We start from the raw sequence: 12,590 nt of genomic DNA on the forward strand, positions 1-12,590 counted from the left end.
AATACAGCTGTACCTACTCATGATGTATTGTCCTTTTATGCATCTTTTTGCTAATATTTTAATTAAGATTTTTGCAACTAGGACCATAAGCAAGATTATCCTTTATTATTTTTGTAAGTCCTACTCAGTTTTGATATTAAGGTTCTACTGATCATATAAAGTGAATCGCGAAGAGTTACCTCTTTTTTACTCTCCAGAAGAGTTTAAATGGTCTTATTTCTTCCTTATTGGGAAGAATTTCCTACTAAAGTCCTGTGGGCCTAGAATTTTATATTTTTCAGGAAGGATTTTAATCACAGATTCGAAGATCTCACTTTTAAATTTTTTTAATGTTTATTATTTTTGAGAGAGAGGTAGAGAGAGTGAGAGCAGAGACAGGGAGATAGAGAATCTGAAGCAGGTTTAGGCTCTGAGCTGTCCGCACAGAGCTCAATGCAGGGCTCAAACTTGCAAACCATGAGATCATGACTTGAGCTGAAGCCGGATGTTTAACCAACTGAGCCACCCAGGCGCCCCTCAAAGATCTAATTTTTTTAAATAGACATAGAATTATTTGTACTCTTTCTTATTGTTTCCATTGCGCTCAGTTTTGATTTTCTAGAAATTAATCTATTTTATTTAAGTTTTCAAATTTATTGGCTTAAAGTTGTATAAAATATCCTCTTATAATGTTTCTAATATTCATAGACTCTGTAGTGATGTCTTCTTTTTCATTGCTGATATTACCTATGCCTTCTTTCTTTTTTCTAGATCAGTCTTATCAGGACTTCATCAATATATTAATTCTTTTCAAAGAACCAAGTTTTGAGTTAATTGATCACTTCTATAAATTTGCATCTTTATTTTTAACTTAAATTTTAGTTTTTTTTATGTTAGAGAGAGAGAGCAAGCAGGAGAGAGGGAGAGAGAGAAAGAGAGAGAGAGAATCTTAAGCACGCTGAGCACAGAACCTGATGTGGGGCTTAATCCCGCGACCCTGGGATCATGACCTGAGCCAAAATAAAGAGTTGAATGCTCAATTGACTGAGCCACCCAGGTGCCCCTAATTTGCAGTTCTTTTCATAACCCCTTGAAATTAGAGATTTTGTTATCTGGGTATGTAAATAATTAATTTAGAGTCAGTTTAATATTTGCACTTAAGGCTATAAATTTCCTCTTTAAGCATGATTTTTGTTTGGTTAGCAAGTCTGGATATTCTGCATATTCACTATCAATTCACTTTAAATATTTGCTAATTTTTATTGTCTTTTTTTAGCCTTATTCATCATTTAGAACTATTCTGCTTAATTTCCAAACATTTGGAAATTTTCTACTTTATTTATATGTCTTTTAAGTCTCTTTTTTTTCTAAACTGACTTTATTGAATTATAATGTAAGTACTATTAAATTATACTTATTTATATAGTTCAGTATATCTTGACCAATGTATGCACCTGTGTAAAGTCCAACAAATTCAAGAACAAATTCATGTCCCATAAAGTTTCCTCCTGCTCTTCAGTAGTCAATTTTCCCACATCCCTGACCTACGAAACCACTATTGTGCTTTCTCTATAGATTACGATTTTCCTATTGTATAACTTCATATAAATGGAATCATAGAGAATGTAATCTTCTATTGTCTGACTTATTTTGTCAGCGTAGTGGTTTTGTGGCATGCATTGGTAGTTTGTTCCCATTCACTGCTGAGAAGTATTTCATTGTATGAATACTACAGTTTATGAATCCGTTCACCTGTTGATGGCATTTGCATTTTTTCTGGTTTGGGGCTGTTTTGAGTAAAGCTTATGTAAGTATTGGGGCACCTGGTTGAGACTGACTTTGGCTCAGGTCATGATCTCACTGTTCTTGAGTTGAAGCCCCTCATCAATCTCACTGCCATCAGCGTAGGGCCCACCTCAGATCCTCAGTCCCCCTCTCTCTGCCCCTCCCCACTTATGCTCTCTCAAAAATAAATAAAACATTTTTTTAAAAAAGCTGTTACAAGTATTTTTGCATATGTATGCACATATGTCCTCCTGTCTTTCCTAATGTGAAATTGTTGGGTAAAATGGTACTTGATAAGTAACTACCAAACCATGTTCTGAATGAGTTGTACCATTTTATATTCCCACTTTATGAGTTTCCGTTACTCTACATCCTCACCAACCCTTTGTATTGTCAACCGTTTTACTTTTAGTTGTTACAGGTTTGTAGTGGTATCTCATTATGCTTCTAATTTATATTTCTTCTGATGACTAATGATGGTAAGCATTTTGTATGTACTTGTTTGTTATTTCTAGATCTATATTTGTTCAAATTTTGGGCTTATATTTTATTATTTGTTTTGACACTTAGGGAAAGAGCAAGAACAAGCATGGAATGGGCAGAGAGAGAGAGAGAGAGAGAGAGAGAGAAATCTTAAGCAGGCTCCATGCCCAGTGTGGAGCCTGACACAGGGCTCCATGTTACAACTGTGAGATCATGACCTGAGCCAAAATCCAGAGGTGGACGCTTAACCAACTGAGCCACCCAGGTGCCCCTGTGCTTGTATTTTAAAACTGGGTTTTTGTTCTCTCTTATTATTCAGTTGCAGATATACTTTTTATATTATCTTACTTTCTTAATGGGGTATTTTAAAGAGCAGAAATTTTTTATTTTTATCAAGCCCAATTCATTCACTCATATATATATACATATATGTATATATACATATGTACATGTATACATATGTACATATATATGTATATATACATATATGTATATGTATACATACATGTGTATATATACATATATGTATATGTATATATACATATGTGTATGTGCGTATATGTATATATATGGCTAGCACTTTTTGTTTTTTTTGTGTGTGTGTCCCATTTTAGGGAATTTTGCCTACCAATGGTCACAAAGGATTTACGTGTTTTATGGGAGATTTGTATTTTTTTTCCTTTATATTTAGGTATATAGTCCATTCTGAGTTAATTTTTGTCTATGGAGTGAGGTAACTGTTGAGGCTTTTTTTTTAACCCTAATTATCTTTTTCTTATTGATCTCTTGATTAATTGAACTGTCATCATAGAATGACCCCTTTTCAATCTTTTGGAATTTACTGACACTTTATTTGGGGCTCACCATATAATCAATTTTGGCAAATGTTCTATGTGTATCTAGAAAGAATGCACATGCAACAGTTGCTGATTACAATGATTTATATGTATGTGAATTAGGTAAATTTTGTTAATTGTGCTGTTCAGATCTATTGAAGGTCTACTGATCTTTCTCCTCATCTTCCCCCTCTCTCTCCTCCTCTTCCTCCCCCTTCCTCTTTTGGCTTGCTCCATCAGTTATTCAGAGATTTGTGTTAAAATTTTCCCACCGTGATTGCCTATTTCTTCTCTTGTGGTTTTGTATGTATGGTTTTGCTTTATATATTTCAAAAGTTTCTTGTTAAGTCATTTGAATTTAGAATACTATATTTTCCTGATGAATTAAACTTTTTATCATTTGAAATGTCCTATTCATCCCTAAGTAAATGTTTTTAACCTACATTATCTGATATTAGTGTATCAGCCCTGTATTGTTTTGTGTCTGTATGGTTTACACATTCTGTCCTTTTACTTTAATCTTTGTGCATTCTTATATTTAAGATGTATCTCTTGCAAGCAAAACATAATATTTTTATTATCAAGTCTAATAATTATTGTCTTTTAATTAGAATATTAGCCTGTTTACATTTGACACAATTAGTTATGTTTAGAAGTTCAAATTTAATGTTTGATTTTCTTGCTGTTTCTCTGCCACTCCCTCTCTTTTCCTCCCTCTTGTCTGCAGTGATTTGAATTAGGCTTTTATTTATTATATATTTCACCTGGATTGCTTGCTAATTATACATTTTCACTATTCTTTTAGCTTTTACTCTGGAAAATGCTACATGCATCCTTGACTTGTTAAAGTCTGACAAAAAGCAATATTTAAATTACTTCCCGGGGGTGCCTGGATGGCTCAGTTGGTTAAGGCTTCAACTCTTGATTTCAGCTCAGGTCATGATCTCACAGCTCATTAGATCGAGCCCCTCCTAGGGCTTAGGACAGACAGTGAGAAGCCTGCTTGGGATTCTCTCTCTACCCCTCCCTCACTCATGCTTTCTCTTTCGAAATTAATAAATAAATATTTTTAAAAACTATAAATTACTTCACAAGCCACACGAGGCTCATGGAACAGTTTAACACCATTTACCCTTTCCCTACATTTTGTGCTATTGTTGTCATGGATTTTACTTCTGTATAGAACTCAAACACTTCCAGATATTATTATTATTCTATACATTACACATTCGCTTAGATTTACCCATGTATTTATCTTTTCTGTTGTTCTTTATTTCTTCCAATTTCATTATGCTTTCTGTCTGGAATAATTTACCTTCTGACTAAAGAACTCCTATTAGCATTTCCTTAGTATAAATTGGTGAATAATTCTCTGTCTTTTTATTTGAAAATATCTTTATTTTGCTTTCACTTTAAAAAGACATTTTCTGTGGTTATCAAATTCTAGTATAGTTAGTTTCCTCTAGCTCTGATAGAAGATGTCATTTTATGTTTGTGGCCTACCTTCTTTTTTTGAGAATTCAAAATCTGTCTAATTGCTGCTATTTTGAAGATCAGATATCTTTTTCCTCTGGATTGTATTAATATTTTGCCTTTGTCTGTGTTCTTTTGAACACTTTTACTATGATATACCCATATTTGTTTTATCTGTACTTAATTTAAATGGTGTTTATAAGTTCCTGAATTTGTGGCTTGACATTTTGTAAAGTCCTGTCATTTTGATTTTCAAATTTTCTGTCTGCTTCATTTTCTCATCTGTTTATTCTTTTTTCTTTTTGGTAGATTTCAATTACATACATGTTAAATATTTCACCATTCCCATAGATCTTGTATGTTTCCTCTTTTTTTGTGTGTGTATTTTCCATTTTCTTTTCTCTCTGTGCTTTGTAGTAGATATTTTCTCCCAGTCTGTGTTCCAATTTACTAATGCTCTCTTTTAATTATACCTAATCTGCTTCAATCAATTTATAGATTTTAGTTCAATCAATTTATAGATTCTATAAATTTATAGAATTTATATTTGAAGAATTTTAATATTTTCCTGTTTTATGCTGAAATTTTGTCCAATACTTGGATTTCCAGTGAGTATGTTTCTATAATATGGTTTTCTCTTGTTTTTCTGTCATATGGTCTCATCTCCTGATAAACATAGTAATTGTTTATTTGCAGCCACACAAGACAATGCATGTGATAAATTATACAGATATTTTAAGACTCTAGACAATACCATCTTCCAGAGAGAATTTATTTTTGTTTGGAAGTTGGATAAGAGACAGATTAATTTTCATTCCATCAAAGATTTAGTTGATTTAATTCCAGCTTCATTATTTTTGAGGTAATGTCTGTCCCTTCTGGAGTTACAAGCTAGAACTGGAGTGTTTGCCTGGGCCTCTCCTCCTTGGTCCTTAAGTCCCTTTTTTTCTTACCAACACTGTAAGACTGTTGGAAACTCTGCTCAGCATCTCAGCCTCTTGCTTTCTGCTTACACATAGACAAATGTCTACAGAGCTAAATTGGGCTCACTTCTCTGTACTTTCATTCTGTCTTAGCCTAAGTTCCCTAGAAAAAAATGGGAGGTATAACTCTGAGACACCAAAGTAAAGGGAAAAGAAAGTTGGGCAGAAAAGAAGGAAGGGCAAATACAAACTAGTACAATATTGCAGATGACCACAGCTTCACAAAGAGACGCAGCTCACTGCTTGGATGCAGCCTGTCTTGGAATAGTCTGTTGGAGAAAGGAAGAGGAATTTATTCAGGGGCTTCCTCCACTGAATGACTTCTTTCATTGGTCAAAATTTACCCCACAAGGCATTAACTTCTCTGCATTTCCAAGTTTTTCAACTGCCCTCTTCAGACCTACTGTGGAAACAAAATTCTATAGCCTGCAGCATGTTGCTTCATCCAATTCCTGAACTAGTGACAGAAATCAGATACTTGCTGGGTACAGTGGGGCCTCCTGCCATAGCTGCAGCAGCTCAGACCACATCAAGCACAAAGGTTTCCATGCTGGAGATTGGCCTCACCTGGGCAGAGCTGAGGCAGTCTGTGGATCTATGGATGAAGTGGTGGTGACCTTAGATCCACAGTAAGTTTGAGGACCTGGAAGACAGTTAGGCCCTAGAAGATTTGGGAAGGTTCCTCAGTTTGTCCAATGCACTTTCTCCCAGGAATCGTGACCTACCTTGTGGCTTCAGAATTCCCCATTGCCTTCAGATTGATGGCTTTATATATTGTCCAGCATGTCACATTCTCAAGGGAAGGTTTGGTCTGTAACCAGCTACTCCATGTTACTGGAAAAGAAAAGAAAACAAAACAAAACACTATCTCGTCAAGATCTTATTATAGTGATATAAAATGTTTACCCCAAATATAGTTAAATAAATTAGTTGACACTAGACTTACAGTAAAATTAGTGGGACACCAAGATGTCAGGTCCTCACTTGTAGATATAATCACCTCTCACTTATAAATTGACTTCTCTGACAAGTTCAGTCAATATTTTCAATGTCAAACTGCCCTTGATTTTCTCAGGTTAATCCACTGACTGTATCACTCATCTAATGGAAATTCCCATCTTGACTTAAGCACTAATCATGGGTGGGGCCATACAAGAAGGGCACAAAATTTGCCAGTTACATCATTCCCAAAGCGGAAGGTTCACAATTGGTTGAATCCTGATTACTTCAAGAATTCTCTCTCCTTCCTCTTTCCAGCTATAAACCTACCTCTGGTCTAACCTAGTCTGTGATTCAACTCCTTGTGACCTATTGTAAGAATTTCAGAATCTCCCTATGTTGTTCTGCAACATTGTTGACCTAGGTGAACCCTGAAGTTTTAGGCCAAAGATACTAGTTCTTAGTGAAACCTCCTTATGGAAGCTTACTACTCTATCAGTTCTGTATTTTTATGTAATATGAAACACAAAGCATCAATAGAAGGAACTCTATTAGGAGTTCTAAAGAAGAGACCTATCTTCCACTTGCTATCTTCTCAGAACATCTGTGATGCCTCTTATAAAAATCACCTTTTAGAGAATGGTAATAGGTGCATGCTGATTGATAAAGATCATGGAGATCCAGAGATGCTTCACTAGCTTTCTCCAAGATAACAATAAGTTCCCACAGAGATTGTAGAGTAGTAACCTTTCTTTACTTCCTCCCAATCTGTCATTTGTCACCACCATACGTCATCCTTGCCACTGTAATTTGAATATGTGTGGTGACTGGGAAATGTTGACTTTTCCAAAGGGAAGAAGACCTTTCATCAGTAAAGGGAATATGCATCACTGTGCTTCCCTGCTAGAACCTAATCTACAGTCCCTATCTCAACATCAAGAAATACTTTATCACAAAATATTTATCACAAAATACTTTATCAGAATCTCATTTATATGATATGTATGTCTACAAAACATATATGCATGTGTGAAGATATATATTAAAATGGTAACTGATTATATCAGGATCATGGAATTATAGGAGCAATCTACTTTCTATGCACTTATTAATATTGTCATAATTTTGTATAGTGGGCATACAGTTTTATTCTAAAAAAATTAATTTAAAAAACCTGTTAGGGGCTCCTGGGTGGCTCAGTCGGTTAAGCATCTCACTATGGATTTTGGTTCAGGTCACAATCTCACACTTGTGAGATCCAGCCCCACCTTGGACTCCACGCTGGGTAAGGAGCCTGCTTAGGATTCTCTCTCTCTTTCTCTCTCTCTCTCACTCTCTCTCTCTCTCCCCTGTCCCTCTCCTGCTCAGACTCATGCTCTCTCTCTCTCTCAAAAAATAAATAAATAAATAAATAAAAGAAATTTAAAATTAAAAAATTAAATGTTTAAAGAAATACAAAATAAAAACTGTCAGATGGTGGGCTCTTCTAGGTACAATATTTGTGTTGTGCCCTTCTGGGTAATTAAATCAGTTAATAAACATGAAATGCACAGAACAGAACTTGGTACATAGTCTGCTCTAAATAAATGTTAGTTATTGTGTTTACTACATAGGAAATTAAAGTCATCTTTTTCGCAAACTGCAAATTTTAAATATCTATATTTGGGGTCTTAAAGAGAACATACAGATCTACCAAGGAACCAAAAGATCTACTAAGGAGGTATGCCTCTTTTTTTTTTTTTTTTGAAGTGAAGTATGATTGAAACAGAAAAAAAAGATCTATGATAACCATTAGGCAGAGGAATAGAAGAGACTGAAAGTCAGCAACTCTGTGAGTGCCACCACTACTCAGCTAAGGTTACAATCTGCACAGACAAGAATGAAAAAATATCTAGAGAAGAAGATTCTGAGGAAAGGAAGAGGGGAAGAATGGAAAGATGGCAGAAATGGAAAGGACAGGAAAAAGTTGGAAAGGATGTAAAATCAATTGGAGGAAAGAGAAAAGGAGAAGATAAAATGAATGTGACTAATGGGAGAGTGGCATTTACAAAGACCAATCAATGTTACTTACATTTGCCAGGTGTTCTGCTAAGTGTTTTATAAGGAATGTCTCATTTAATTATTAGAACAGTCTTCAGAAATTGGTATTTGATTGTCCCTATTTAACACATGAGAAAACTAAGGTTTTCAGGGTGTGAGTAATTTTTCCCCAGATCGTGTGTTGATAAGATTATGTCCAAAAAGCCCAGTCGTCTTGGAGCCTCACTTTGGTCTGATTTGTCCTTTTAGGGATATGACATCAGATCTTCCTGGAGTATCAAATAAAAAGCCAAAATATCTTCCCCTTGTTTGATGTCCTCTATATTGTCATCATTTCCTATCAACCTGTGAAAGCAAGGAGGTTTAATAAGGTTGAGAACAACTTAATATGAAGAGAAATGCTGAGCCCTAACATTAATACCATGTCCATATTTTCTAAACTAAAAATGAAATCATTAACTTTAAGACACTATATTTGCAAATGTATTATATATAAAATTTTACTAAGGTATAAAGAGAAAAATCACAAAGCACTTTTTTTTTGAAAAGCACCAAATTAAATAAATCTGTTTGGCCCCAGAATTTTAATACTGTGACTATAATACCTGGCATCTGTGTCATCCCTCATTTAATAAGAAAATGTTTCACACACACACACAAAAAAAGCTAAATGGGAAAAGTAGCTACTGTGAAGTTTTTACTTTTTGTAATATTTGGCTAAAAGAGTTTTCGGTCGGTAGTCACAGAGTATGGGTCATTAGGTTCTTGCTCGGTCAACTGTGCAATCTTTGCCACAGCCCCTAACTTCTCTGAGCCTTAGTTTTCTGGTCTATAAAATGAAGGCTTAGGTAATATGTTTGCAAAGATCCTATAACTGTGTAGCATATAAAAAATAAGGCAGGGAATTCTCCCGTGATAAGAATTAGGTCATAGGAACTTTAAAATAAATATTTTAAGGTTTCTAATAACACTTTGCTGGAAAAAAAAAATCACATGTTAAATCATGATTGTTGACTTTTACTTGGTACCATAAATGATAAGAGACATAGTAATGGTAGGTGATTATACTGAACAAAAGAAACAAAATAGGGGTGCCTGACTGGCTCAGTTGGTAGAGCATGTGACTCTTGATCTCAGGTTCATGTGTTGAAGCCCCACACTGGGTGTAGAGATTTCATAAAAAAAAAATAGCCATCCATAAATGCCAAGTTGGTGAATGCTATTCATCTTTATTATTTTGTAATATTTTGTATAATATATGCGAGAGCCAACAATTTGGTCAAAATGGAATAATCAAAAGAGACTTTCATGCATTCTTTTGATCTGCATGGTAGCAATTACTGGGGTGACGTTTAAAGTATTTTGAGGAGTCAGGAGGGTGTGAAGGAAAGAGAGGAAATGGTTGGTTATTCAAGAGCTCTTAGAAACCATCCTTCAGTTAAGGTCAAATAACACCAATACATTACTATGTGAAGATCCAATAACTTGCTACCTAAGATACTTTTTCCTAACTTAAAGATTTAGAAATCTGGAAAAGTGAAAAAGTTGAGAAAAAAATTTTAGTTAAAAATTTAAATAGCTATATTTTCAAATCAGTTAGTGAATATTCATCTTCAAGTAACAGAACACACTGCTGAAAGACGCTTAAAAAATAGGGTTTTGTTACTTTACAACCAAAAACTCTGGAGGAAAATATTTCCAGATTTGCTAGAGCAACTCCACAATTTCATCAGGTGGCAGGACTCTGTCTGCCATACCTGCTATATTGACTTGATAACCGTCACGCTTGCAAGATGGCACTCCCACGCCAGGTACCATGTGTAAATATGACAATATTTGGGGCCCCCAAATGGGCTCCCACGTGTTGCTTTTTGTTAGAGAGGAAGACCCTTTCTCAGAAAACCCTTTCTTATATTTTCTACTGCCCAGAACTGGTGTCCCTGCCACAGGTGCATGCAAAGGGTCTAACGAAGCAGTGCCTGCTATTTCCATTTCATAAAAGCCATGTTTTGCCAACATGGAAAAGGGGGGACACAGCCAACGCACACACTTTCACATGTTGGTCTCTGTCCTTCCAAACATTTCTTCTTTGCAGAATTTTTATTTGTACTGTTTAAATCATACCATGTGTCAGGTTTGGTGGCCCACCTTTATACTTTATATTTTACCATAAGCATTTGTCCCACAGTAATATAGTCTTTGGAAATTTTATTTTACATGATGACGTAATAGTCCATGCAAAGAAACATTCATAATTTATTTAATTTGTCATAAGCAGTATTTCTTTCATTTAAAGAATACTTACTGGGTATTACCCACTATATACCAGAGGCTTTACATAAGTGCCTCTAATCTTTACAACATTCCTGCAATGTAGCTATTACCATCCCAAATTTGCAAATGAGGACACCGCTTACCAGCAGCTTACTGATATTCCTGCTGGTAAACTGCAGAAAAGGGAACTTGAGCTCAGGCCCAAACCAGCCAACACAATGATATTTATTCAACATTGTTGGCGGGAGAGAAAAGAAATTGAAGTCCAAATGAATGGGCCAATTCATAAATATAAATTAGGTAAGTTTACTATTGAGCAAAACCAAACAAACCAAACTAAACCAAACAAAAACCTGAATTCATGCTGGCAGCCAGCAAGTGGCCACAAAGCTATAATGGATATTGGGCTCTGTTAATATGGACTTGAAGTTACAATTCGTTGTCCTACTTTTCATAAACCATCAGTAGTTATTCAGTTTGCATCAGTAGTTCCATCAAGTGAACTCTGACATCCTGTTTTTCATAATTCTTGAGCAGGCTTATTCTCATTTTGTTCTTCATGATTCTTTATCAGTACTTCCTACAGTTGCCCCTGACAGTGTAACCAGCATATACAATTAGTCACATTCTTCAACATTCCTTCGTAAGGTTAGATTAAGTTCAGTTCCTCAAAGCACCAGTAATAAAAAGCTCCTGATTTAACTCCCATATGGCAAAATAATCCCATTAGCCAAAAGAACATTCTATAAACCATATAAACTACACACATGGTATTTGCTACAAATATGCTTTTGTCCATATCCTCAAACAAGTGACCATTAGTCTTTGTGTTCTGAAGATATTAAGAAAGCCATATAGTATCTATAGGTGTCAGCAGTTAAATTGAATACATGAATAAAAACAAACAAACAAAATAATAGGGGGGAGTAAAGCAAGGAAAGAAGGAATAAAAAAAATGAATATATAGGGCAGGAGAAGGGAAAAATGGACAGAGCTATAATTACTGTCAATTCTGCTGTGATAGGATAAATGCTAGGGCAGACTGAAAAAGAGCACAGAACAAATGTTTCTGGCCAGCCGAAAGGACTAGCAGAGACTAAGGCAAACTCAAATGATGTCACTGATGGAATCCTGACGGGTTACCTTCTCTGAGGACATACCCTCCTCCCATCCTCCTCCAGAGACTGGGCTCTTGATTACAACAAACTCCCTCCCAGTTCCAGGCGTTTTGGGCCTAGCCTTCTTTGGTTTTGTAACCAGGACACGCCCCAAAGTGTTTTCCCAAACACCACCTCTTTTCAATGACACGTCTTCACATCTTACTTCCACGCTCCCCCTGCCCTTCCTGCCTAATGATGTGGGTGGTTCCGGAGAACAGTGACTGAAACAGGTTTCCTCTGGAGTTGACACAGCAGAGCCAGATAGGAAACGATGCTGGCAGCTTTTCCTGTGAGGCCAAACACTTACTAAAACATGCTGACAGTATGGCAGATGGGAAATCAGTCCTTTAGAGAGCAGGGAACACTCAGAGCCTCCCTGCTTCACCCTGTGCCCCAGTTATCAGGGCTGCTCTAGGGCCAATAAACCAGAAAGTTCCCAGTCTGTCTGGCCAGACCAAGATAATTTGTGAGAGTAGGCTTCATTGTGGTTCTTTGCCCCACCCTGATACAAGCCTCTGGAAAGAGAAGGGAATTCATAAATTTGTTTCAGTTTAATCTTAGTGACTAACCAAGAAAAAAATGCTGTCCCTACCTTTTCTCCATTCTAGATTACTAAAATTCCCACTGGTACCTTATTA

The 12,590-nt window shown here is 35.8% G+C and overlaps 1 long non-coding RNA gene across 1 annotated transcript; it reads right to left on the reverse strand.

The window, feature by feature from the left end:
• Positions 1–5,310: 5,310 nt before the first annotated feature.
• On the reverse strand, positions 5,311–8,865 carry LOC109503414. Its single transcript, XR_002162372.3, has 4 exons — positions 8,550–8,865; positions 6,265–6,373; positions 6,107–6,182; positions 5,311–5,808 (listed from the first exon to the last, which is right to left on the reverse strand). It is a non-coding gene; the product is annotated as an uncharacterized LOC109503414 (long non-coding RNA).
• Between the last annotated feature and the right edge of the window lie 3,725 nt (positions 8,866–12,590).

Source organism: Felis catus, chromosome C2 (assembly GCF_018350175.1).
Source record: "Felis catus isolate Fca126 chromosome C2, F.catus_Fca126_mat1.0, whole genome shotgun sequence".
Classification (NCBI taxonomy): Eukaryota; Metazoa; Chordata; class Mammalia; order Carnivora; family Felidae; genus Felis; species Felis catus.